This window comes from Ochotona princeps, chromosome 4 (genome assembly GCF_030435755.1).
Source record: "Ochotona princeps isolate mOchPri1 chromosome 4, mOchPri1.hap1, whole genome shotgun sequence".
Taxonomy (NCBI): Eukaryota; Metazoa; Chordata; class Mammalia; order Lagomorpha; family Ochotonidae; genus Ochotona; species Ochotona princeps.
The window spans coordinates 110,907,032-110,934,975 of record NC_080835.1 but is presented as its reverse complement, the minus strand read 5'-3'; the positions used below and the strand labels follow the sequence as shown (position 1 = coordinate 110,934,975).

At 45.6% G+C, this 27,944-nt stretch overlaps 1 pseudogene; it reads left to right on the top strand.

The window, feature by feature from the left end:
- The first annotated feature begins 90 nt into the window (after positions 1–90).
- On the top strand, positions 91–27,944 carry LOC101535562 (small ribosomal subunit protein eS6-like; annotated as a pseudogene).

The window sequence follows — 27,944 nt, the reverse complement described above, 5'->3', positions numbered from 1 at the left end:
AACATCAGCTCTAAAACAGCGATTTCATTGGAATTCTAGAGAATATGCCAATTTGAAATAATAACAGAAAGTCTAAGGGGAGAACGGGGCATGATAAAAAGGGACACAACAAGAGCAGAAAAGGTGAAAAGGAAATTTAAAAGTTCAAGAAGAGTATGAAGCAAGTGAGAAATATAATTGCAGCATTTCACGGGAGGCAGGAAAAAGTAGAAATAAAACTGCAGAATAGTCTGTTGCCAACTGGAGAATAAATTTAAGTCCAGAATGTAAGAAAAAGAGTCAAAATAAAAACAAAGCAAGAAAAGACACTAGACGTGGAAGAATAAAGCTCCAGTGTTAGCACAAAAGTGCCCTGAGGAACAAACAAAATCTACCAGGGCCAGAGATATCGTCAGAATCACAACTGAAGAGCACTCTGAGGAAGAAAAAAGGCCACAGTTTTTGGTCCTTGAGACTAAGTGTGTTCCCCATATTCCAGGCACTATTGTCAACAAGTGACTACATTCTAGAAATCTGCCGTAAAAGTAAGGATAATAAAAAGATGAGGATTAAAAAGTAAGGATAATTGTAGGAAATGATCCCACAAATAGGCAGGTAGGAAAACCACACTTCCTGCATCAGGGCAGAATGTAGCAATGGTAGAGTATATCCAAACAAAAGATGCTGCATTTCCGCCTAGCCCGTTTTCTATCACCATCACAGAACACCAAGGCTGGGAAATTTATAAGGAAACGAGGTTCAGCCAGTTCACAGTGCTGGAGATTCAAGAGCATGGCACCTAGGTCACACTGCTCAGAGGAGGGTTCCCTGCAGATGGCATCATGAGGACAGCGCATGTGAGAGGCACAGATTGTGTGGCGAAAAGGAAGCCAGCTGTGAGGCCAGTATGCATCATTCCATGGGTGATGACCCCAATGACAGTCACCTCCCTGTGGACCACCTTGCTCATAGGTCTCACCACCTATCAACCCTCCCACACACACACTGGGGACCTAGCCTACCACACAGATACTCTATTGAGACGGTAGCATCTTTTATTTCAGTTTAGTAGATAGTATCCCATGTACTCATCTGAACACAGGTTAAATAAGCGAGGAATTTTTGGACCCAGAAAAGAGGTGTCACATAGGGCTGCAGCATCTGAAATGATGCCTAAATAATTGATTCAAGCCAAGGTTACAAAATAAGCTGCAAATCTCTGAGCTGGTTTTCCATAGAGATGATATAGAGTGTAAACAAATTATATTGCAACCACTTGCTAGGTTAAAAACTCAGGAAAAGGAAAAGGGGTATGTGGTAAAGTAAAAATGGTTTCAATGCATCATGTTTTGCAGGGAACGCTTCAAAGAGCAACTTCAGTCTTCACTTTGGGTCATTAAAGAGATGTAACCTGAAATAATTGCTTGGAAACTGGCGAGGCACAGTAGAGCAGCAAAAAGCCAAGGCAGTCCTGTCCAACTGGCCCGCTCCAAGTCCTTCTCTCCACTACCATCTTGACTTCCCTTATCTAAGACTTCACAGATTCATCTCTTCTTTCCGTCCCACCTACACAGAAATCTCCTGTCAACAGTCAAGCATGTTTAAGTAGTCACAACCTTAAAGATACATTCCTATTTATTTTTAGCCCCACCTATCCCTCCAATCCCATCATTCTCCGTCTTGCGTGTGCAGCAGAAGCACCCAGGAGCTCTACAGAAGATCTCAGTGCTTGGGCTTCTCTGCCAGGTTCTGATGGAGTCTGTTTGAAGAGTGGTGTCCATATTAGAGCCTTATCTAAGCACCTAATATTCTCACGTGCAAAGGTGAGGCCTACATTAGCTCTGGCTTTGTTCCCTTTTTTCTGCAAAACTCCCAGAAGGATTTCATAAAGCCTGTTTCCCATCCCCATTGTCCTAATCTATCCGCAGACCAAAACAGCTGGGCTCCCCTCCACATCATGCCTTTGGAACAGCTCCTGCTAGACTGAAGGCCGCGTGCCATGCCATGTTCTCATCTTGGCTGACAGCTGGGTGGCACTAGGTGTCTGTCATGAGCCTTGGTTTCCTGTTCACCTTCTCCTGTGGATGCTGTGACTACTGTTCAGCTTTCAGGCCAAGATCCTTTCCTGGCATCTCCTTCATTTTCACCATTGGCACCTAACCCATTCACAGCACCCTTTCTCCCCCTCCTCCATCTGCCTCATCCACTGCCACCACCTGGATGTGGTGACCACAGTACCAAGCCAGCTTCTCCAGCTACAGATCTAAACTGCCAGCCACACTACTAAAAATCTGCCACCTTCCAGTGTTACCCAAGACCAAGTCTGAGTGTGAACTCCTGACCTCCCCTGGGTGTACCCCCAGACTCTTCAACTTCACCTTCCAACTCCTCACCCTTCACGGCCTGCTCATGCTGCCGGTACTGCTGGTCAGAGGTGCTCAGCTGCCCACCTACACACAGCCTCGTCCATGCTTTTCTCTCTGCAGAGAAATAGTCCCCTCACCTCACTCTCTCTCTCTCCAGCTGACTTTTCCTCCTGCCCTGACCCACGCAAGCTTCGTTTCTGCCCAACTCCTTGCCTGTACCTGCAGCCCTCGGGGTTAACTAGCAGATCTGGTTAGAATCTTGTCCTACCTGAAGACACTTGTCATTGCTTGAAACATAAGCGTCCCTTTGGTAATTCATCTTTGTGGGTTTCTGGCTAAAGGTCCTCTTCTCAGCCATCTGAAGACCCCACACGGTAAGAACTCTTCCTCCCAAGAAGACATCACTTGCATGCAGCAAGTTCTCAAGGAACATTCAATGAAAACTAAATCGCAAAAGCATTTTGTGTGGTACTAGGAACAGAAAAACAGAATGTAAGAAGTTATAAAAGGATACACAAATAGAAAGCTAAATAATCTTAAGATTAACCATAGCAGCTTTGAGAAGCAACACAAATAGTTTAAATATGCTGCCTTTTAAAAGCTTTTTTGCAATGCTTACACAGGGACATATAAATTTTATATAATATGATATTCAGTAAAAAAACAAAAACTAAAGTTTTGTATAATGAAATCTTAATTTCTGCCATGGCCCCCAGAATGACCAGGAAAGAGGCTCAAAAAGTTAACAACAGTTATTCCAGCTAGTAGACGAGTTTTATTCTCTTCTGTATATAATTTTTAGAATGTTGTAAGTTATTTATAAGAAAAATATATTAATATTTTAATAAAAAGTTATATTGGTGATTTTTTTTTCCATCCCAAGACGCAGAAAATCAAACTCCAACTTAAACAGCACCAGGAATGCGTGGTTAACATAACTGAGAGGTTGCCTTCAGTCCGGATCCTGGCTCCATTTTATGTCGATGTCTTGTTTCCTGTCTATTTCTGTGTTTAATGCATCCTCAGGTTTATATCCATCAGGATGGTAAAACAGTTGCAATGGTTCCAAACGCCTCATCCCTGTAGAAAGTACAGAGCGTGAGGACACTGGCCCAAGTCTGAACGAGTGAGCTGAGGTTGGGGCAGCTGCGCGTTTATTTCCCCAGAGCTGAAACTAACAGCGTGATTGGCTGCCCTAGACATGTGACCCGCTATCAGAAATGGAGGGCTGTTGCAACTGGCTGTTAGGCAGATACGTCCGCAATAGACATCTTGAATAAAAATAGTGCCTATCTAACTTTTAAAAATTGAAAGGCACGATGCTGCACTGAAAATATCATTTAGACTGAAAATCAAGAGATCTGAGTTCAAATTCTGATACCTGATCTTGACTTGAGGATGCAACATGACCAGGGAGCACAGGCCGTGGGTAGTGTCCTGCACAGGAGTGACACAGGTACCCAGGTCCTCTGTCTTCTCATCTCTGAATTGCCCTCCCTGAGCACATGTTCATCCCGTGACAACTTTGCCTGGTGTTCCAGCATTAAGACAATCTGCCTTAGTGGGAAGAAAAGAAATTCTTAGCTCCTGCCCAAGCCTCGACAAGAATATCATGGCTGTTTCTTGTGAGCACTGCACTCTTGTTTGACAATATAATGAGATCTGGTTAAACAGCAGAAAAATGTCTTGACCTGAATGTTTATATCACCCTTGCCCAGGCCTCCTGCCCTCCAGGCAGTCCCTTTTCTGCAGAGAGGGTCGGGGACCTCTGGCTGCAGCACCCAGTTCTGACTGGCGTCATGCTGTATCCACTTTTGCAATAGCTGAAGGTAGGAGAGTGTCTGTTCGAATTTCCTGAAATGCACTAGCATGTGTCACAATCCCAGTGGCATTTAGGGGCAGTTTGTTCCTCAGGTTCCTGGGAGAGAATGGGAAGAGAAGGAGGAGAGTAAATGCAAGAGACCAGTGTGAAAGCAGCTTGGCTGGTAACACTTAGCAGAGTGGGTCTGGGGAGGAGCTGATCATGAGGGCTTGAATCTGCCAACCCGCAACCTGGGAAAGCCTGTCTAGTTTCTGGGAGCCAATCCCCCAGTGTGGGCAGAGTGCTCAGTTAGGCTCATTGGCCAGGTCTTTCAAGTCAACTCTACGGAGCATGCATGGAACCAGAACTGGGAGAGTATTCACAAAATGTAAACAAATCATGTAGCCAATCAGAATAACCTGGCAAGAAAAACACTCAAATGTGACAGACTTTGACCCATTCGGTGACTCCCTGGTACATTCACCTTAATTGTCTGCCGGCCAGCCAGATCTTTCTCTTGCCATGTCCTCCACCATAGATACCTAAACTGCATCACCCTCTTTGTTTGCATGCCTTGCCTCTCCTGATTAGCTCTTGGAAAGCAGGGTCTGGCATCCACCTCAGACCTTGATAGCTAGAAGCAGCCCTTCAGAGGCACCAGTTAAAATGAATACAAAGGTCAAGGTTATATGAGAAGGAATGCAAAAGGACGTGTCCTAAGGGGAATGCTTCAGGATGCTCTGCTGAGTATGCTGGTTTACCAACCACACTCCAGACAACTGGTAATTTTTTTTTGTTCCTAGCTCAGTGACATTTTGCCAGCTGTGTCAGAAAAGCAGCCTCAACTCCACTGTCTAAGGCTGAAAATAAGTTTTCAAGCTGCCTGTAGTTCTTCATCCAGCCTTGATTTTTATCCAAGCATTAGAGGACCTCCAGAAAACATGCTGAAGGGATGAGAGGTACAGATACACACGCTAGTCCAAAGACCAATAGGAGATATCGAAGCAAGTCTCTGTCTCAGTGGCTCACAGTATTTACACTGCATGGGACAGCATTGTGTTGCGGCGTGGCTCTGCATGTCTATGTGCTGTCTCCTCCTCAGGAGCTGAGCTCCTTGGGGGCAAACGAGGGCCTTGAGTTTTTATGAATCACATTGCTTGGCACGTAGTAGCAGTTACTCAATATTCATAGAAAATAAACAAAAGTTGTTTGGGATTGAGCCCCCATAAGATCTGAAACAGACATCACTTTGTTTTTTGGCTTTGCTTTCCTTTGACATGAGTGATACTGCTTGTGGTTATTCTTAGTGGTGCTAAGCATTGCAAGTTAGACTTGGGGAACACTATATGCCTTAAGTGCCTGATGTGAAGTTTTTGTGTATGTTGATCTGAGGGGGTCAATTACTTCTTTTAAGTGTATATATGCGAACAATGAATAGTCTAAATGCCTTTCCCAAATGGTGGCGACTTTTCCCAAACCCTAGGAAAGTCAAGTCTTAAAGCTCAAAGGGACACCCTCAGCAAAAGCATGTGACACACTGTAGAGAGGAGGGAAACCAAGGAATAGAATTGAACGGACAAGTGGCCCAAAGGGCAAGAACACAGAGGGTTGTGCCCATTGCCCCTGGGGCATATGTATGATGTAAGGAATCAACTAAAGCTGCAAATTCCATGGGAATTGAGATATTCCTTTTTTAAATGATCTGTCCAGTTATCACTAGGGCAGCTTGCTCCTCAAGTGTCATTAGCCTTCTGCCCTCCAGCCCTAGCCCTGGGATCCCGGGGGGTATCTGTCTAACAGACGAGCTTCCAGAGGGGGTCAGTATTCCTCTCTTAAGAGCCCCCGGAGCAAATGACTGGACAGATTAGGACGGATTAGACAGATAACAACTCAGACCCTTTTACAAGCACATTTTTCACTCGACACTCAAACTCCCTTTTGTGCCCCACCGTCTCACACAACCCAGCGGCTGGATAGTATTACTGAAAGATCTCTGGGCCAGCGAGTGTGTGGAACTGTGCAAAGCCAGATGTTCTTGTAACCCTGTTTTACTGAGTTATTTATATCCATATAATATTTGACATTTCCTGTGTTGTTAAAGAGTTGGGGGCCCTTGACATATTTTTAAGAGAACAGTGCCGACTTTTCATTTTTTTCTTTGATGCTCAGCACCAGAAATAAGTATTATGGAGAGGAGGCTGAATTAAACACATGCCTAGATACCTCAAGTCTACCTCAGTTTAATGCCTTTCATCTTGAGTGATCTTCATGAACAGAAAGATGCGAGAGTTCTTGAGCCAGAGTGGATGAATTAAACCTGCCCTACAATAAAAGCGTATACCCATGGGCCTCAAATAAGTCAGCCAATAGGCAAAGAGAAATTTTTAATAAATATTGGAAATATAATCCACATTTCTAGGACTAAACTTTATGGAGCCTTGATACATGAACTATATCATCTCTTTGAACTTGATAGATATGGAAAGGCTGGTTAAAATGTTTTCAGGCTTAGTAAAATATTAGCTGGCAGATTTCTCTGGCTAAATGAAATAATGGAAACTTTATGGAGTTGGAAGTATTTGGTTGATCCCCAGTGGTAGGAATACCTAAACTGCACACGAAAGCTGATACAGTAGAAGGCAATCATCTGTTTTCTTTGCCTGGATCCGTTCACAAAATGCTTCATTTTTAAGATTTCAGAATTTTTGCACAAGCTTTCCTTTCCATAGGATGTGACATGAAAAGAGAGGCCCTGGTTTCAGCTAGCTCTTCACATCTCTAACGGCTGCCCAACACAGCACAAGAGTCACTGAAAGACAGAAGTAACATGTGAAATATTGGGAGTCTCTTTGCTCTTCTGCATTGCTTAATGATTTTTTTAAAATCCTCTGTGCTTGAGTTTTTTAAAAGATGAGTTTCCTTCGTTTTTTAAAAAAAGTTCTTTATCTTTCATAGTACAGTTCCTTTGGCTCAGGGAGCTTTCCTCCCACCCTGTCCTGCCTGCTTCCCCCGCACACTGTTCTCTCCTATATTGTTACAATACTTTTGTCCCTCAACAACAGTCAGAAGCAGATCATTCTTCTATTTAAGTGATCCTGACATTGTGAGTAGACAATAGCAGAAAGTCCGGCATGTTGTTGTCAACATATATTGAACAGTTTATTTGGGAGTCCATTGTTTATTCAGAAGTAAAGACGCATTAAGCAGTGTATCTCCACTCCATGGTATACTTGCCTTCATTACACAGATCCTCTAGATAATATATATATATATATATATATATATATATATATATATATATATATGCTTCCTTATATATCTACTGATCTTGTCTTTTGCATGAAGGTTGCCTGATATCAGAGAAAACACCTGCTGTTTTTCATTTTTGGATTGGCTTATTCCTCTGAACATAGTACTTTCTAGTTGGGACCTTTTTGTAACAAATGGTTGATGTTCATTCTTTGTAATGGCTGAGTAGTATTCTATAGAGTAGATGTACCACAGTTTCTTTATCTACTCCTCTTTCGATAAGCATCTGCATTGTTTCTGAATTTTCTTCCTTAAAAACAAAAGGAACCTGGCATTGTGGCATAGCGGGTAAAGCCGCTGCTTCCCAAATGGACACCATTTCATGTCCTGGCTACTCCACTTCTCATCAGGCTTCCTGTTAACAGTCTGTGACAAACAGCATAAGATGGCCTAAGTGCTTGTGTCCCTGCACCTGCAGGCTTGCTCGCTAGACTCACAGACTCCCAGCCCTTGACCTCAGCAGAGTCTACACTGAACAATTCCAGGGTCCCTCCTGGACTGTTGGGGTATGGGAGGTGCCTGGAAGACAAACAAGCTCAGGACCACTAACCAGGCTTTTATTCTGGATCTGAGGCTCCTAGATGGTTCTCAACCCTGGCAAGGCTGGCAGTCTCTGAATCCTGGATCAAGATTTTCCTCATCCCCTCAACCTTTAATTCCCCCTTCTTCTAGCATCGCCAATTTACTATTCCTTGGAAGACTACAGGGATTTTTCTCCCTTGACATATATCTTCCACCTTGCTTCTTTCCTAAAACCTCAGAATCTTTTTTCCTTTCTGCCACTGACAACCTCTACTGAACCCTATAAATCTCACTAAAATAGGAGCCATCCACCTGCTGGTACCTGGGATTTCAGTCAGAAGTTACAGGAGCATCATCAGAGGGCACAGCATCCTGAGGGCTGGCTCCAGTGTTTCCGAAGAGGCAACAATTCTGTTCCCAATCTTCTTCCATCAGCCTGTGAATCTACACAGCCAGTGTGCCCTCCTGGTGCAATTTCCTTCTCTGAAGTGTGAATTTTGAACACCAAATGCAGCACTTTATTATGAGGTCGCCTTGGATGGAGCAAAGACTCAAAGCCAAGCACTATTTCCTCCAGAAAATCTAATTTCTGAAAGTAACAATGGATTGATCTGATCAGAGCCTGCAGCTTTGAATCACAGCTCCCAAGGTGTGACTTTGGGCTAAGAAAGTTCATTTTATTTAAAGACTTTCATGATCATAAATAGTATCATTGACCTGGTAATCTCTCCAAAGAAATTGGGCTAGTGGGTGTGGTAACGTAAGACAGTCCATCAACACCACTTCGAAAACAAGCAAACAAAAACCTCCCAGGTGTAAGAGCGTTATGTATTTCTAAGTGTAGATCATGACATGCACCCAGATAACAGAGGGAAAGAATGGCATTCATTCCATAAGATTTCAGAGCCATCACTTCAGATTCTACCTGAATAAAAGTAAGAAAATATAAGCCAAGAACCTGGTTCAGGGAGGACCTGCCACGTAATAACTGCTCAGACAGACGGAGAACCAGAGTGATGGTTGTAGCAGAGACAAAGAAAGGGGAGCAGAGAGAGGCAGAGGATGCCTTCTCTTGAGCCAGGTCACCTCTTCTGATTCCTACCCCTAATCTGGACTCCCAGAGAAACTGCCACATGTTAGAGTGGACATCTTTTAAGGCTCACATGCCATCTTGGAGCATAACCACCAGAAATGCTCAAAAACCAAACATCCTGTCACCAGCTGTCCCTTGCGTCTGACTAAACCCATAAAACTACCCTATACCACCACCATGACCTCGTCCTGACAGCAGAATGTGGCAGGGGTGGAGGGAGGAAATAAAACTCAGACGTTAGGAAACAAGACCTTGTCGTAACTTCTTTGGTACTTTTTTTTTGTATGTCCTGGTTTGTTATCCAGCGGGCATCCATGTTGGTTGTAAGGAAATTATTTCCTTCTATAGAAAGAAGGGTAAGCAAGAAATAATGCTAATATTCCATTGTTTCACAAAATCCTACGTAAGCTCCTGCATCCAAAAGGAAGGCACTTGGTGTGGCAGGGTAGAATGTGCTGGCAGCATATTGGTGCGTGAGAGAAAGAACACAGCGTTGCCCTTACAGAGACGTGAGGCCACTAGCTTAGTCCAGCAAGTGCTGAGACCAGGGTCTCACAAGGTTCAGGGACTAAAGACAATAGAGATGAGGCTGGAGAGATAAGCAAAAGAGGGCGGTGACTGCATGGAGACAGTCAAGGTGCCCACGCTGCCAGCAGCAGCTGAGCACCCTGGGGACCCAGGAGAAACCGATTACAGGCAAACTCTGTATGCCACTGAGGCACAGCAGAACCACACTACTCAGACAAGAGCCTTCCATTAGCAGCTTCTCACAAGAGCGGCCTGTGTCCCCTCCAACAGCAGAACACACGGCCAGGGTCTGAGATGTGGCTGAGCCCAGAGTAGCCATCTATCCTGCACGTTCCTGCACAGCCTAGAAACCCCAGAGCAGGAGGGGGCTGTCTTAGTCCGTTTTCTGTTGCTAATAACACAACCCCACAGATGCGGTGAATGGCAAAGAAGAGAGGTTTATTTCGACTCATGGTTCTGGTTCAAGGTTGAGCAGTCTCATTTGATGATGGTGGAATCCTGAGGCCACATGGGGCGTCACACAGCAAGAGACAGGCAGCCAGCAAGGGATTTAGCCAAACTCACTTTCCGAGCAGGCCCACTGTTGAGATAATCTTTGAACCCATGGCTTGCATGAGCAGATTCAGCCATTCATGAAGGCAGAATCTAATTACTTTATTTTAAAAGAAGAAAAACAATCTTTATTGATTTGAAAGGCAGAGTGATAGAGTTAGGTGAGAGGAAGAGGGAGAAAAAAAAGAGAGAGAGAGAATCTCACATTCTTTGGTTCACTTCCCAAATGCTCACAGTCACTGGGGATGCACCCGATCAGAGCCAGGACTCAGGAGTTCCTCCATCTGGGTCCCCCACATGGGTGGCAGGACCCCAAGTACTTGGCCTTTATCTGCTGCCACCCATGCTGGGCCAGAAGAGTGAAGAATCCTAAACTCCAACCGGGCACTTCCTCCCCACATGGGAGGAAGCTGTCCCCCAAAATGGCGTAACTTTCTGTGTCACAATGCCCACCCTGCTGAAAACCTTACTGAAATCCTACCTGGCCCATCACTTAACATCCCATAGCACAAGTTTCTTAGGGATAAATCGTATTCAAACCACAGCAGTCGCATTGCCAGGAGAAAAGCAGTGACAAAATAAGAAGGGCTTTGCACATGTGTGAGCTGTATGTGGGTATGGACGAGCCATGGCTGGGCTGAAACATCCAACAACAAGAACCGGAATGGGGTGAAAGCCAGCCAGGAAAAGCCACTGTTCCTGCTAGGACAGGAGGTGAACTGAGTAGGGTTGGCTCAAGGACCCCCTGGTATGCACAAAATCTGGCATTGGGAGGGGTTCTGATGGAGGAGCCTGGGCAACTCCTCTGGCAGGACACAGTCCCTGCAGGTAAGCGCAAGAAGCAAGATAGGAAACAGCCCAGAATAGGCCATGGAAAGTTTCCCACACAAACATGCACATATTCGGCATGGGTCAGGGGCAGACCAGGCTGAATCAGTTCATGTCATCCACTGGCAAATCTGAACACCAGAACAGAGTGTGGGTTGAGCCAGGTTTGGTTGCGACAAAACCAGTACACATTATGGAATGCCAGGGTGAGGTTGCCTGTACTGGATTTGACTGCAGCACCCAACCAGCACACGTGAGATCCAGGAAGGGAGGGACAGAGCTGGCAGGGGGATTAAGGGGCTGGTCCCCTCGCCAGACAGCTACTCCCACTGGAGAGTGTGGGCTGGGATGAGGACAGACCAGACTAAGCAAGGCTGCAACACCTGTGCGCTGCATGTGGACTAGATCAGGGAAAAGCCAGGCTGGGCGGATTATTCCTGCTGGTGCAAGCATAAATTAGAGTGGGTGAGGGATGTTTGGGCTTGGCCGCAGCATCAGCTGGCAGAAGCTGGCACTGGGGACTAATTCTGTCAAGTCAAATCACAGAACCACCTAAAGAGTGCATAAACCGGGACTGAGAGAGACCTGGGAGGGAAAAAGTGGGTTCCCCCCTCTTGGGTCACTAGTCCCGTGGGAGGGCATGAAAACTAGGACGGGGGCTGGGTGGCTAGACAGAGAGGCACTCAACAACATCCGTGAGGGCTGGATGGTTGAGTTGGTTAGATGGAACTAAGCTTTAATACACATTGACAAGTACAAGAGCCAAATGGGATGTGGGACAGACTGGTCTACTGCTACACATACTGGCAAACCAGGGTAGGGGGTGGGCCTGATGGGGGTTATTGTGGGTCACCCCGACTAGGCTGCAGCTCCCACTGGTTGACATAAGGGCCGAGTATGTGCTGGGCAGAACCAGACTGGACAGCAACACCCATTGGTTCCAGTGCAACTCGGGACTGAAAACACAACCAACCCAGCAATTGCAACCACCAGCTGATCGGGGTGATGGACTGTGCCGGGCCCTGTGCTTGGTAGAACATACAAGAATCTGGTCTGGGAATACCTCAAGGTTTCTTTGGAGATCTCCCCAATCAAACTGCCGGACTCAGAACTCTAACCAAGAAAAGACAGAAGACAGAACAGGTCAATCACTCATCTCAGCTACATGTTGGCAGCGAAATATGGGGCAAACGGAGACTTTGTGATGGACCATATCAATCAGTGGACGACCTCATCGAGCGAAACTGGCAGCGATTCATAACTGGAGAATTATTAAAACCACTTGAGCAAATACCTCAGAGCATGCCCCACATCCGGGACTTGGGGTGGGAGGGAAACCGGGTGGGGCTTCTCCCTCAATATCCCCCTTTACCTCAGATGGAAACAATATGGACATAATAGTATTACCCACTTCCCTATCCCCCCTGAACCTTTTTTTAAACCGCAATTAACTATGTAAAGATTGTCAACAACAATACAATAAAATAAAAAATAATAAAAATAAAAAAAAAAGACGGGCTCTGCAGTAGTCCTTGGACATGTCTGAACTTGACCTCAGTACTGCTGACCTTGGGGCTGGATACATCTGTGTAGCTGAAGGATAGCCTGTGTGTTGGAGGATGCGCAGCATCACCCATGCTCTGTGTTCACTAAAAGCCAACAGCCCACCCACACCTCCTGATTGGACAAACTACGGAGAGGCCGTCAGTGTTTCAGACAGGGTATTCTTTCCTGCCACGATGTGTAACTGGTGCCACTGGCTCTGATATTATCCATTAAGTATATGTAATCTTAATGACCCCAAAATACTTGGAGCATTCACTACTTCTGCTAAGGCCCTAAAATACACACACACAAACATGCACACAAAATGTAGGGATGTGGTAAAAGCCATCTCCAGCTGCAGGTTTTTTCCATATCCTATCACTGTGAATAACGTAGTGACTGATTCTAAAGAACAAAGCTGCATTAACTTAGGGTTTAGGGAGCGAGAAGAGGAGCTAGATAATGAGGACTTGGACTACTGAATATAGCAGCTGATTTGTAACAATGCAGAGTGATGGTGATTTTTGTGGAACAGGTTCTTGACCATGTGCTTGCACAATTATTATCCTGAAATACTGATTAAACAATCTATTAGTAAATTTCACAATTCACGCTTGCATAACACTGGCAACATTTACTCGTTGTTCTATTGATTCTTAACTGTAAAACAGGTATATTTTATGGGATAGCAATGTAGATTATATTAACTAAGCCATGCAAACATTTATCATGGGCTCTGTGGCATGGAAATCTTAAGATCACTATCGCTATTTCCAGTTACCATAGGTTAAAGGACCAAGCCAACAAATGATGGTCATAAAAACATTTTAAAAAGTATTATTTGATTGACAGAGAGGAGGGATTCCCCCATTCACTGGCCCACTCCCCAAATGCCTACAATAGCCAACACTGAGCTGGCCTAAGGTCCAGCGCTCCGCTGAAGGTGAGATCGGAGTACTTAATCCAGACACTCATGAGGTGTCAGAAAAACAGCTGAGCTAACCCTGCTGGTTTCCTAGGATGCATATGTGACCAGGACTCAGATTTAGGCCTCCTGCGACAGCATGGGAGTGTGTCACTGCTGGCTTAACTACTCACACATCCACCCTGCACAGCTCTTGTGGAAACTCTAACTTCCCTGACCTTCCTGAGGACACGATGAGCTCATAAACTGAGCCAGCTGAGGCCACATACTCAGTAGCTGGTGGCCCTCTGCTGGCTCATTCCTCAAATGGCTTGGACTGAAGCAGGAGGAAATCAGAAACCTAGAGAACTCTCTCTGGGTCTCCCACACAGGGCTACCTATTATGGCTGCTGTCTGCTGTTGCTCTCCAAAGAGCATTAGCGGGGAGCTGGATCAGAAGTGGAGCAGCCAGGTTTTGAAACCAGCACCCATGTGGAATGTTGACATCGCAGGCAGTGGCTTAACCCCTTGCATCACAAGGCTGGCCACTTCAGCTTTACCCCAGCGGTCTATCAGCAGAAACCAAGCAGAGAATGAGAACGACCACTTACCGCACCTTCTCCAAGGGAGAAGGAACTTTTGCAGAAGGCTCTGTGATCTCTGCTCCCACAGAACACAGTCACATGACCGCTCCAGAACCAAGTGTTCCTAAGGATGAACTTGTTCTGATTATGAACGCAAATCTGATCCCAGCAAATCTGGCACTGGCTTCAGCGTGCGCGTGGAAAAGGCACACCCCATGCCAAAGGTCTCTCAGGAAGGAGGAGGGCATGGAAGGAAGTGAGCAGTAAAGTTTTCGTGGCGTATAAGACTCAAAAACTAACTGCAACCGGCATGACAGGGTAGCAGGTCAATCTGCTAAACCTGCAACCCCAATATCCCATATAGGCAACCGGTTCCTGGCCTGACTGCTCCACTTCCCATCCAGCTCCCTGCTTATGTCCTGGAAAAGCAGCAGAGAATGGGTCAAGTCCTTGGACCCCTGCACCCATGTGGGAGACCTGGAAGAAGCAAAAAACTCTCTAGCTCTCCCCCTCTTTCTGCAACTATTTCAAAATAAACAAACATCACTGTAAAGAAAAGGGACTTAGAGTTTGTTGCTAAGGCCTCTGACCAATTTCTGCTTTCTTTGGGGGTGATCATCCCCCAAACAGGAGCTTTGGTGAGTCCAAGCAAGCCCTTAAAAACAGGATTTGAGGAGATTTCAGAGAGAAGTGGGAGAACTCTATCCCCTGAAGGGAGCTTCGAGAAACTGAGCAAAACAAGGAGAAGCAGGAGGGCTGAACGAAGAGATGTTAAAAGCAGACTCCTCAGAAATACGGAAATTCCACGCAGCTGAATTCCAAAGCCAGACATCCCACCAGCGGCTTCACGGTCTTCCCTGTCATTTCATTTGCTGCAAGTAACGGAGAGCAGCCGCGCACCCCCGAGTGGGATTTAACACGTTGCAGAGACACGGCTCGGCAGCTCCTCCTGAGCGGTTTCGCCTGCGAAGCATCGTAAATCTGCACTCCTTCAAGCAGTGGCCTTGCTCTTTGTGGCAGGGTGTAGCAGCAGCTGACTCACAGATACTACCCCAAAATGGCCTGAAGATGTCCCCTGAGAACAGGTGTGAAGAGCTGAGAAAGTCCTTCAGTGCACGTTGAAGAGAGGCAACTGCTAGAAAATGCTTTCCTCGTGGTCTTGGAGCTTACGCTCAATCCTGCGCTGAAAGCCTCTCTCTGCGCGACATGGAGAGAGGTGGAGAGAGGGGAGCCAGGGAATCCAGAGTGCTTACATACGTCTATTTTAGTTATTTGGAAGGCAGAGTGACAGAGACACAGCAAGAGTCACGGAGAAACAGATCTTCCATCCGCTGGGGTTTACTTCCCAAACAGCAGCCCCAACGGCCATGCCAACTTGGAGCCAGGTACTCCACCTTCCTCCACCCTTGTCCTCCAAAGGAGTGGCAGAGGCCCAAGGACATGGGCAATCACGGGCTGCCTTCACAGGTGCGTTAGCAAGGAGCTGAATGGAGAGCAGGGCAGCCAGGACTCAGCGCGCAGGCGCTGCCAGCAACATGTGTGTCTACATTACAACAGCAGCCCCAGCAAGGCAGATTCGAGCACATGCACCTTTACATTCAGTGCACAAGACAGAGAGAAAGGAGGCGGTCCATGGACTCAACTAATGATTTCTGAACCTCCAAGCGCCAGCATCCCATATGTGTACCAGTTCATGTCCCGGCTGATCCATTTCTGACCCAGCTCCCTGTTTGTGGCGTGGGAAAGCAGTCGAGGACGGCCCAAAGCCTTGGGACCCTGCACCCACGTGTGGGAGACCCGGAGGAGCCTCTTGGCTCCTGGCATTAGAACGTCTCAGTTCCAGCCATTGCACCACCCGTTTGGGGACTGAACCAGTGGATGAAAGATTTTTCTCTGTGTCTCTCCTCCTCTCTTTAAACCTGGCTTTCCAAAACAAATTAAATAAATGAATAAAATTTTAAAAACACAGAGAGAAAAGCATGACGGCATGTACGGGAACTTGTAGCCTGACTGCTTCTTGTGTCCAACTGCCCCCGTGAGCTCCACCCTCAAGGATGGGAAGGGGCGGTATGGCCCTCCCAAGTCCCCACTAGGGGAGCATCCCAGTGTGCAGCCAGCTCCGTGCAGCAGCCCCCTCCTGGATAAGTGCCAGCGCAAGACCTGCCCCTGCCTTCCTGCTGGTAGGTCCAAGAATGATTATCACTGAGAAGACTGGGGCAAGAACTGTGATTAGTGAGTTAAGCCCCTATCTGCAGGGCCGGCCTCCCATATAGGCAACCATTCGAGTCCTGTCTCTCCCATTTCTGATCCAGTTCCCTGCTGATGGGCCTGGAAAGCAGAGGAGGATGGTCCAAGTGCTTGGGCCCCTGCATTTATAGGACAAACCTGCCAGAAATTCCTGGCTTCACAGCAGCTCAAGTCTGGCCATTATGACCGTTTAGGGAGTGAATTAGCAGATAGAATACCTCTCTCTCTCTGTAAATCTGCCTTTCAAATAAAAAGAAATATTTTTTTTTAAATGTAAGAGAAAGAAGACAGTCCTAATGTTCAAGGAAGTCAGCTGCTAAGTCTTCCCCCCCTCCCCAGTTCTCCCAAAAGGCACGTCCTTCCCTTCCACCCTAGTCACACGCACGGTCTCGGCCAACTAGCATTTCTGTAGCTGCCGCCTCTAGAAATTCAAACACCTACTCCAAGTGGAAGGAGCCCAAACGTGAAAGTTGGGGGACAGGAGACACCAGCAATCAAAAAAGAGAAAAAAAGAGGCGGCTTGTGGGTGAGATTTCCATGTGCCTGGGGACCTGGGCAGCAGGCCGGGGTCTTGCCCAGGACACGGTGTGTCTTAGGGAGAGTGGTCACTGGGAGGCCTCCAGGCACAGCAGCTCCTCATCGCACACATGTGTGCACCACGGCTGCTGAGCCTGGGCCTTCTGTTTCTGTTTATTTGTCTTGCATTGTGTTGTTTTATTAACCAGAAACTTGAAAAGGACGTTTTCTTTGTTGTCTTGCCATTTGGCAGAAGACTAGAGGTTACAGTAGCAAGCAGAGCCTAAACATCTTTTTTTTTCTTCTTCTTCTTAATCGCGATGAAAGTTCCTTCCAGGGAGAAAAACTATATCCGATTCCCTGTCTCCCATTGAACCTCTGAAGGCCTTCCCACACCTTACCTTCAAATAACAGAACCCCAGCCAAGGAAAATGGAAAAACATAAATTTGTGCACGTAAAATGAAAAATCCGAGGGTGCGGACAGGCCTGTGTCAACAGGGTCTTTTTAGCCTTCAGTGGATTCGTAAGATCGGGTTTTCAGGCAGGGTTCTCCGCATTCCGTCCTGGGAAGTGATGCATGGGTCTTGACCGCCCATGCCTCTCCCATCTGTTTTTCACAGTGGATTTTATCCCCGTTTAAAAGACTAGGAAAAGAGAGGCCCAGCTGGGGCAGACAGACTGGTATTAGTTCCCCGGGTTTGGAAATGAAGTAAATGCCTACAAGAGACACCTCCTTGGCAAGCACACCATAGGATAAAGACTCAAATTCCCACCATGCCTTAGCCCTGAACCTATCCACTGGCTCCCTTTAAGAGCCTAAACATATCCCTTTTGTTTTTCTCCATCACAGAGAACAGAAATGTAACGCAGACACAGGGTTCCTACAAGGCTCCCACAACCTCCGTCACTGTGTTGGAACAGAAGGATCTTAAAACAGAGGTGACAGTGAACAACAGCTCTGGTCGGGGCTCATTTATCTTCGGCCACTGTGCCAGGAGAGGAGATGAATGGAGCAGTTCAATCTTCCTTCTATTTCCCTCCCAAGTCACGGGTGGCCAAGTCCCAACGATCAAGCTGTGGCAGTTAGAGGCAGGAAATGGAATCGGGGAGGAGAGACCCAGGCTTAGCCACCATGCAGAGCCCAGGGTGCTTAAGGCTCTTCCAGGCCCACCACCCCCAGTGGCTGTGCACCTGCATGTAGCCTCCAGGGTTGCGATGGCCCACTGCGTTTCCTGAATCCCCTTTGAAGCTGTGCCTGTATCCCCGCCAGCTGGTGCTGCCCAGACACCTTTAGGAGCTGTCCTGGGCCCCTACGAAACTGACCCCTCAGGGCCAGGTCACACGCGAAACCGGCCAGAGAATCCGGCAGTGTGGTTCCTCCCTGCCTTGCTTCTAACTACTTGGACCACAGTGAATGCAAATTGCTTCATTTTTATCCTTAGCTTTCTTCATCTCTGACATATTATGGATGTCAAAGTAGGACCAAATTCTGAGAACCTGCCGCTGACATCGGCTTTGGCCAGCACATGCTTCTCTGTGGTCAGTGTGACCTTCACTCTGTGCGTAACTGTGGAAGCTGCCCAGGTGACTAGAATCTAAATTATGAAGATTTGGATCTCAGTAGAGACAATTTTTCTTACAGTCATGCAGAAGAGAATAAAAGATTTTTGGAATGAATCAACAGAACCATTTGTAAACTGAACTAACTGAAATGCTAATGCTAAGGCCAACTTGGAATGCAGTTTATTGTGAGGGTGTGGGTGTCAACTCCTTCCTGCATTAACAAGTAGTTCAAGGACACGATTAGATTATTATGCTGCCTACCTCTGCAATCGATTGTTTACATTTCTCGTCTTTTTTGTTGTTGTTTTGATAAATGCCAATTTTTAAGTGTATCCCTTATATTTCAACGCAAACAATTTACCACTTTTTAAAGTTGGATTTTTTTTTGCAGTATCAAAATTCAGAATAGGTATGTTTTGGTAACTGCAATGGCTGATTGCTTTATAGTTTGGTGTAATCATATTTCACCAATTAAGTAAAAACTTTAGAGATAAAGATGTGTTCATTAATATAGCTAATATTGATTAAACTTAAGTTCCATACACCGTGCTAAGTGCTTTAATACAAAATTAACTTTCGTAGAGCCCGTGGAGATTATTATGGTTCTTTTTCTTTAATTTTTTAAGATTTATTTATTTTTATTGCAAAGGCAGATCTACAGAGACAAGGAGAGAGAAAGATCTTCCATCTGCTGGTTAATTCGCCAAGTACCTGCAACAGCCAGAGCTGAACTGATCTGAAGCCAGTAGCCAGGAGCCTCCTCAGATACGAGAGCAGGGTCCCAAGGTTTTGGGCGTCCTTGACTGCTTTCCCAGGCCACAAGCAGGGAGCTGCACGGGAAGTGGAGCTGCCGGGATTAGAACCAGTATCTATATGATCCCAGCTTGTAAGGCGAGAATTTAGCCTCTGAACCACAGTGCTGGGCCCTCTTTTTCCTTAATATAACAGCAAGAAAACTGAGCCTGGAAAACAGTGAGTCACTGACCAGGGTATTCTAGGGAGCAGAACCACTGCCCAAACCTTGATCTATTTGACCTACAACTAGAATATTAATGATGTCCATTTAATTGTAATTACTAAATCACTCATGACAACACCATTTATCAACTTTTCGAATACTTCACATGTGTTCAAATTTCTGCAGATCTTTCTTTTTCAGGAAGCTTTCTCTGGAAAGAACAAGGGTTACCTTTTTACCTCTTTCTTTCTTTCTTTCTTTCTTTCTTTCTCTCTCTCTCTCTCTCTCTCTCTCTCTCTCTCTCTCTCTCTCTTCTTTCTTTCTTTCTTTCTTTCTTTCTTTCTTTCTTTCTTTCTTTCTTTCTTTCTTTCTTTCTTTCTTTCTTTCTTTCTTTCTTTCTTTCTTTCTTTCTTTCTTTCTTTCTTTGCCAGAAACAGAAAAAACTCCTCTACCTACTGACTCACTCTCCAGTGGTGTCAAACTTCAGGCTGGGCCAGGATGACCCCAAGAAGCAGAAAAGCCACCTCAGGGTCCAACCATGTGAGCTGTCACCTGCTGTATTCCATAGTCCACATCAGCAGACACCTGCAGTCAGGGCTCAGAGGCATGTGTTGAACCCAGGCATTCTGATAGGGGATCCGAGCATCTTCCCTGGTGGGTGTCCTTACTGCTGGCACAGACACCTGCCCCGGGAAACTTCTTTTTAATTGCAAATGTGATCAAAATACAGATCCAAGCAAGTATCTGTGTATGTAGCAATGCGTGGTTCCTATCTCAGCTGGAGACACAGTATACATAACCCCCTAATAATCCAGAGAGAAGTTATGTTTATATTGTATCTTAGTTTTGAATCATTTGTTAATGTTCAATTTTAATATGTACAGCTCAGCTTATCCACCATTATCAAAACAGAAAAATACAATACAGCCATATGAACTTTGTAGCGATGTTGTACATTCTTTAATAGATGCAGGAACTGGCGTGGTGGGTCAACAGGTTAATCCTCTGTCTATTGGCATCAGCATTCCATACGGGTACCAGTTTGCGTCCTATCTGCTCCACTTCTCATCCAGCTCTCTGCTTACGGCTTGGGGAAGCAGAAAAAATGCTTCCAACCAAATGGGAGACCTAAAAGAAGCTCCTGGCTCCTGACTCCAGATCAGCTCAGCTTCAGCCATTGTGTCCATTTGGGGAGTGAACCAGCAGACGGAAAATCCTCTCTGTGTCCCTCCTTCTCTTTGCAACTCTGCTTGTCAAATAAAAGCAAAAAATAATTAATAAACCAGTCAGACAACTATGTTTCTAAATGTTGAGATATCAGTTGTCCTTGGCTTTATCTATACATTTAAAACAATCTACATCACAGCAGACTTTTTATCAATAAGATAACTCCCAGTTGTTGTTTTTTTTTTTTTTTAACAGAAAGTCAGTGGTACCAGATTTGCTAAAAAACAATTTTGGAAAAGATAAAGTCAGAGAACACATGCTATCCATTTGTACTGTGATGGAGAATTACTATGAAGTTACGATAAGCACGACTCTGTGGTATTGGCAAAGGGATGAACGCACAGATCAACGGAGCAGAGCAGAGAACCCACAGCAGACCAGCACGAGGAAGGTCAATTAACTGTTGACAACAGTACAAATGCAACTCAGCAGGAAAGAAAATCTTTTCAACAAATGGCTCTTGAACATTTAGCTATCCTTATGCAAAATAAACCAAGTGATTAAATACTAAGCTGTACCTTAAGCAAAAACTAATTAGAAATATATAACAGGCTTCAATGTAAAACCATCAAACTGTTACGGGAATATATAGGAGAATGATTGCATAATCCTATGTACAGCAGGCATACTTAGATATGCCAATGAAGTCAGGACCGATGAAGCAAAACTAAGGAAATTGAACTTTAACAAAATTTGAAACTTTTGCCTTGAGGAAGACACAGTTAAAGCAATGTCAAGACAAGCCATGAAATGGCAGAAAATATCTGCAGACATAAACTGATAAATGATACGTTTGCTTCTGCGTATGGAGACTGTCAAAACTCAACAACACAAAATAGCATAGTAAGCAAACACTAGAGAAGACTCGTGGATGACAAGGACACATCTAAAAAGGTGTTCTGCAGCATCAGCAATGGAGGGAACCACAGACTGCCACCAGCCCAGGCAATGTTAGAGCAGACAGACATTTCAGACCTGCCCGTGACAGCTCAGAATCACTTCAGGGCACCATCTCCCCTTAGACAATACTGTGGTAGCTTCTTATCAGCATTAACTTGCCACAAATCCCAGAAATCTCATTCTTAAGTTTTTATCCAAGTAAACTGAAAGTTTATAAGCTATTATAAACCTGTGCCAAATATGTATAACGTCACACATATTCAACAAAAAACTGGAAATAACCTATATGTTCATTAATAGGTAAATGGATAGGCAAAATATAACACATCCTTGCCATGGAACACTACCTAGCAAGGAAAGCATACAAGTTATTGTTTGACACAACATGGAAACTCTAAAATACATTTTCCTTAGTGAGATAAGCTGGACTCCAAAGGCTGTATACACAGTTCCATATCCATTACAATAAAATGGTGATAGAAAGCAAATTAGTGAATTTGGTGATCAGAGAATGTAAGAGAGGGCGGCACAGGAGAAATGCGGGAATGATGAACTGGGAACAATACAATGGTGATGCTAGACATTTGTCAAAGTCCATGGAACTGTACAACACAGAGCGAGTTTTACTCTACACCAGGCTTAAAAATCAGCTTCACTATCAGGAGAACTAAACATGACTGTGATGACTAAGTTTAGTAATACTATTCATTAGTAAAAAATATTACCAAGAATTTAGGGAGAAGGAGATGATCTAACAGAATGTTGACAGATACTATAATGCAGTAATGTAAGTTAAGAAATGGGCACTCAAGAAATGGGCACGAGAAATGGGCAGACATTTCACAAAGGAACAAACCCAAATGGCAAACAAACATATGAAAAAATGCTCAAGCTCTCTGGCAATAAGGGAAATCCAAATTAAGACATCAATGAGGTACCACCTAACACCAGTAAGAATGACCTACATACAGAAAACCAACAACACTTGCTGGTAAGGATGTGGGGAAGAGGGAACCCTACTCCACTGCTGGTGGGATTGCAGGTTGGTATAGCCTCTATGGAAATCAGTATGGAGAACACTCAAACAACTCAAAATCTGCATACCAGATGATCTAGCAATAGCACTTCTAGGAATATATCCGAAACACCTACTACACCAGAAACCAACTCAATAATCACAAAAATTTGGAAGCAACCGAAATGCCCATCAACAGAGGACTGGATAAGAAATTTATGGTTCATCTACTCCATGGAATACTATTCAGCTATTAAAAAACAAAACAAAACAAAACACAAAATGCAGTTCTTTGTGGCCAAATGGGTCCAACTGGAAACCATTATGCTAAGGGAAATGAGCCAATCCCAAAAGGTTAAACACCACGTTTGCCTTAATTTAAGATGAAATGATGTCAATCTGAAAAATAGTACCTGTAAATTGTAATATTATGTCAACCTCAAACAGCCTGTATCACATGCAACAATATATTGTGATGTAACCAATGAACCAACAATCAATGTGAATCAGACTGCTTATGATCTACATCAAAAAACTGAAAAACCTAATTCGCTTTTAATACCCTGTATTATTCTGCAATGGGTCAGGAGAGCAGAGAAATCTTCCACCTTCTTAGAATGTGTGAGGAAGACGTTAAGTATAACCTATCAAGAACATAACAGGTAACTTATACACAACAGACTTGAATCAGCATTAGACAGTAGTAAAACTATAAAGAAATACAGGGGGAATCAAGAGTGATCCTAACAACCTCTTAACAGGAGGTCATATGCACAGAGCAGGGGGGACCCCAGAGTAAAGCAGGAAGACAGGAGGAGGCTTGTATCCCAACCCTTGAGACTCCCAGATCCTCACCAAGGACTATCAGTATGGGCACCAAGGACTACATCCCAACTGCCAAGGAGACCATGGGGAATTGGAGTGCCTTCGGAGGCCAATAACTCTGAGGTCATCCACTCCCTTTCGGATCTCCCACATGGGATGGAAGAAGCCCAGATCCTTCCTCATAGGATCTAATGTCATCGGAACAATAGCCAGGAGCCCTGAGCGGTCAGTCATCAGAAACAGAAGAACAGTAAACTTCCTTCTGGACCAGGGAGAGGAGCTTTCTCTGGTCCTTACTTAGTTCCAACTTTGGATCCCCACCCTCTCTCACAATGACCATCAGGATCGCTCCAAAACTACCCGCCCCCCCTCCACACACAAATTAGAACAGATAGACAGAGACCAATAAGGAAAGTGTAGAACAGACAGGAAACCCTGAGCGTGGACTCACACACACCTTACTAGGTAGGACACAAAGATTAGTTACTCCTCACCAAGGTATTGAAGATTTCTCTGCACATCCCTCCTAAAACTGTTCTGCGCCCCAATCGTTAACAAATGCCCTGTTAGAGTTATAATCCTGTTTGGACTATCCAAAATTCGCCAAGTTCAGAAAAACATGCTTAGATACTATAAGCTGATAAATACAAAAATTAAGATAGACACGTGACAGCTGAATAATACTGTATAATCATTTTAATGTGTATAGCAGCCAGTTGTGTATAAACTAAACTTGAAATGTCAATGAAGTAGTCACAAGATGAGATTAAGAACTTGCATTTTCTAACATACTAGTCACTCAATACCATACCAATTAACTCCATAATGTTGTAAATGGTTGTTGATGTTGTGTTGTGAGTTTTCGTTGGAGGGGATGATATTCTAACAGCTCTATTTTCAGACCAGGGATGGTCTCCCAACGAAACTGTTGAACTTATCTGGACAATAAGATGCTGGACTCTATGCATGGTACATGCTCGCAATGAGGGACTCATGACTGGATATGAACTGTACTACTGCAACAATGTAGAGGAATCCAATATGGGGGGAGGGTTGGGGGAATCCCAGAGCCTATGAAACTGTGTCACAAAATGAAATTAAAAAAAAAAAGAAATACAACATACTTTAAAGTATAACTTAGTTGAGTGAACTTGTTCTGCTGTGAATATGGATCAGTAATTTTAAACTTTGCAGGTATGCTATAATTAAATAAGTATATACACTGTATCTATGAAGTGCTAGATTTCTCATTGTTGGGGAGAAAGAATGTCTAGCCACTGCTGCCCTAGTCCTGGTTTTCATGCTGTCCAGTGAGAACGGTAACCCCAAGGGAGGTGCCCACTATCTGCCTACTAGGTCACTCCCACCCCAGATTATGCACTCTCCAGGTGGTTCTGGCATTTGACTTGACAGAATTAGCTCCCAGTGCCAGCCTCTGCCAGCTGATGCTGTGGCTAAGCCCAACCAACTCTCACCCACTCTAATTTTTGCTTGCACCAGTCAGGACAGTCAGCCCACCATGGCCCTTCCCTTATCTAGCTCACATGAGGCCCACAGGTGCTGTAGCCCTGCCTAGTGTGGTCTGCCCCCATCCCGACTCACGCTTTCCAATGGAAGTAGTTGTCCAGCAGGGGAGCCCACATTCCCCTGTCGGCTTTGCCTTCCCCCCCCGCCACCAGGTTTTCACATGTGCTGTTTGGGCGCTGCAACCACATCTGGTATGGCTCATCTCACCTTGGCATTGCTTAATGTGTACTGGTTTTTGTCACAACCGAACCTGACCCAACTCACACTCTGTTCTGGTGCTCGGATTCGCCAGCGGGTGATGTGAACAGGTTCAGCCTGGTCTGCCCCCAACCAATGCCAAGTGTATGCCAGTGGGATAATTTCCATAGCCTGTTCTGGGCTGTTTCCTATTGTGCTTCTTGCGCTCACCTGCAGGGACTGCGTCCTGCCAGAGAAGTTGCCCAGGCTCCTCCATCAGAAACTCTCCCAGTGCCAGATTTCATGCATACCAGTGGGTCCATGAACCAGCCCTACTCAGTTTACCTCCTGTCCTAGCAGGAACAGTGGCTGACCTTCAACCCAATCTGGTTCTTACTGTTGGATGTTTCAACCCAGCCATGGCTTGTCCATACCCACATACAGCTCACACATGGTAAAGGAAGGGCTGAGACCTAGCCTAGTCTGTCACACATCTACCCTGGTCCTCCAGAGCACAAGATGATGCTGGAGTCTAAGCTGGTTTGGTGCTTCCAGTCCCATCCACACTTGTGCCAGGGGAGACTACAACCGTATCCTGATTAGAACGCAGCCCCCATTCCAGCCCATGCGTTCCTTGGTGGGAACCTCAACTCAGCTAGGGTGTCCCCTTAAGCTCCCCAACCGGGCCTATTCCCAACCTTAAATTACGTGCAGGCCAGTGGTTGCTCTGACTCAGCTTGGCAGAGCCCCTCACCTGTCCTGGTCCCTGCCTTTGATGCTGTGGTTTAGCGTCCCTGGCTCACACAGATCAGTAGGTGCAAGGGCCTACTTGGCATGACCTGTGCTCCAATCTGATTTCTGTTCTTTCTTGTGAGTTAAGGTTTGCTCGGCCCTGCCCATTCTGCCCCCTTCCGGTTGCAGCCCAGCCCACCCCACATCCTGTTTTAGGATGCACATTCGGGTGCTGCTGCCTTGACCTGCCCAGACTGTTGTGGGTTCCTTTACCTGTGGGTGGTGGCAGGTGCCAGGGTCACCTAGCTTAGTCCATCGCAACCCCAGCTTGCGAGCTAACCAGGGGGATTTGTATTACCACAGGGTTGGGCCCACACAACCCCACAGAGTCTACCCCCAGACCAAATTCTCTAGTGTGCTGGATAGTGTCTTGACCTTGACAAATGTGACAACTCCACCACCCAGTCAGGCAATGGTACCTAGCCCTGCCAAACAGGCCCCCATCCATAGCTTTGGTGTGGACTGGTGTGTGGCCATCAGTGATGTTCTATGCTACCAGCCCATCTCTGAATTGCTAATTTGGCTGGTGAATTAGTCTAACCAAATTATCTTATGGATACTTCCCTCCAAACCATCTGATCTTAGTCCCCACGCATGCATGAAACTTTCGTGACCCTGTCACTGCAAATCATCCAAAATTCGCCTCTCACCTACACTAAAACTGACCTTATTCATGGGTGTCCCCAGGCAGCAACTGCACATCTTAAAAGCCCCAGAGTTCGCCACTGGGCGGCCAGCAGGCAAAACCTGGCACCACTTGGTGCACTGACCACCCAAGGCCGAGGACTCTTTCACTGCCTTCCGGCAGTGTCTTTGGCTTGAGCCCCCAGCTTTGGGTCTGACCCGGCAGGGGCACCCCCCACAGCCGCCACACTGCAGGGAGCAGCAGTTGCCCCCAGTCCCAAGGCCCAAACCCAGCACTGACTTGTTTAAAAAAAAAAAAACATACAGAGAGATTGATGTGTACTGAAGATAACCCACCCGAAATTTGTGTTGAAGTTCTAACTTCCAATGCAATAGTATTTGGAGCTCAGGAGGTAAGTGCAGTTAAGTGAGATCTTCAGGACGGTCCCTAATCCAACAGAACTGGATCCCATAAGAAAAGGAAGGAGCACAGGAGGTTGAGGGACACAGAGGCGAGACCATGTCAGGACACAGGGAGAAGATAGCTGTCTGGAAGCAGAGAACCCAAACCTGACTACCTCTCGGTCCTAGATTTCGAACCTCCAGAGCTGTGAGAAGCACTGGGACACTACCACCCTACATGGAAGCCCTAATTCAAGACCAGGCTGCTCTGTTTCCCATCCAGTTCCCTTCTGATGCACTTGGAAAGGCAGTGGAAGATAGCTTAAGTACTTTAATTCCTGGCACTCATATGGTAGTCCAGGATGAAGTTCCTGACTCCTAACTTCTTGGCACATCCTTGGCTGATGTGGGCATTTGAAGATTGAACCGGTAGATAGAACAAGTCCTCTCTCTATCTGTGTGTGTGTGTGTGTGTGTGTGGTGCCCCTCTTTCTCTGTCACTTGCTTTTTGAATGAATAAATAAATATTTTAAAAATATATGTAATTTTCTCTTTGCCATGGTGCCTCACAGAGGATGGGCTGCTTCAAGATGTAATAAACATCTCCTTCCCAGCCACCTGCTGCCAGAAATTCATCAGGGGAAAATGAGTGTAAACTTTGTACCTTCTATGAGCAGGCTGTGGCCACAGAAGTTGCTTCCACTGTTCTGGGTGGAGAGTGGAGTGGCTGCATGGAATGGCTCAGAGGTGGAAAAGACAAACAACGCTTTCCAATGAAGCGAGGTGTCTTGTTGACCCGTGGCTGGGTCTGCTTGCTACTGAGTAAGCAGTACTTCTGTTGTAGACCAAGAACTGGTGGAAGCTCAAATCATTGTAAATATCAACTTGAGCGTTCGCAACTTGGTTATTGTAAAACAAGGAGAAAAAGATACTCCTGGATGGACTGATATCACAGTGCCTCATCACCTGGATGCTAAAAGAGACAACAGAATCCCCAAACTTTTCAATCTCTCTAAAGAATGATGCACACCAGTATGTGGAAAGAAAGCCACTAAACAAGGAAGGTAAGAAACCTAGGACCAAAGCACGCAAGATTCAGTGTCTTATCACTCTGCGAGTCCTCCAACACAAAGGTCAGCATATTGCTCTGAAGAATTAA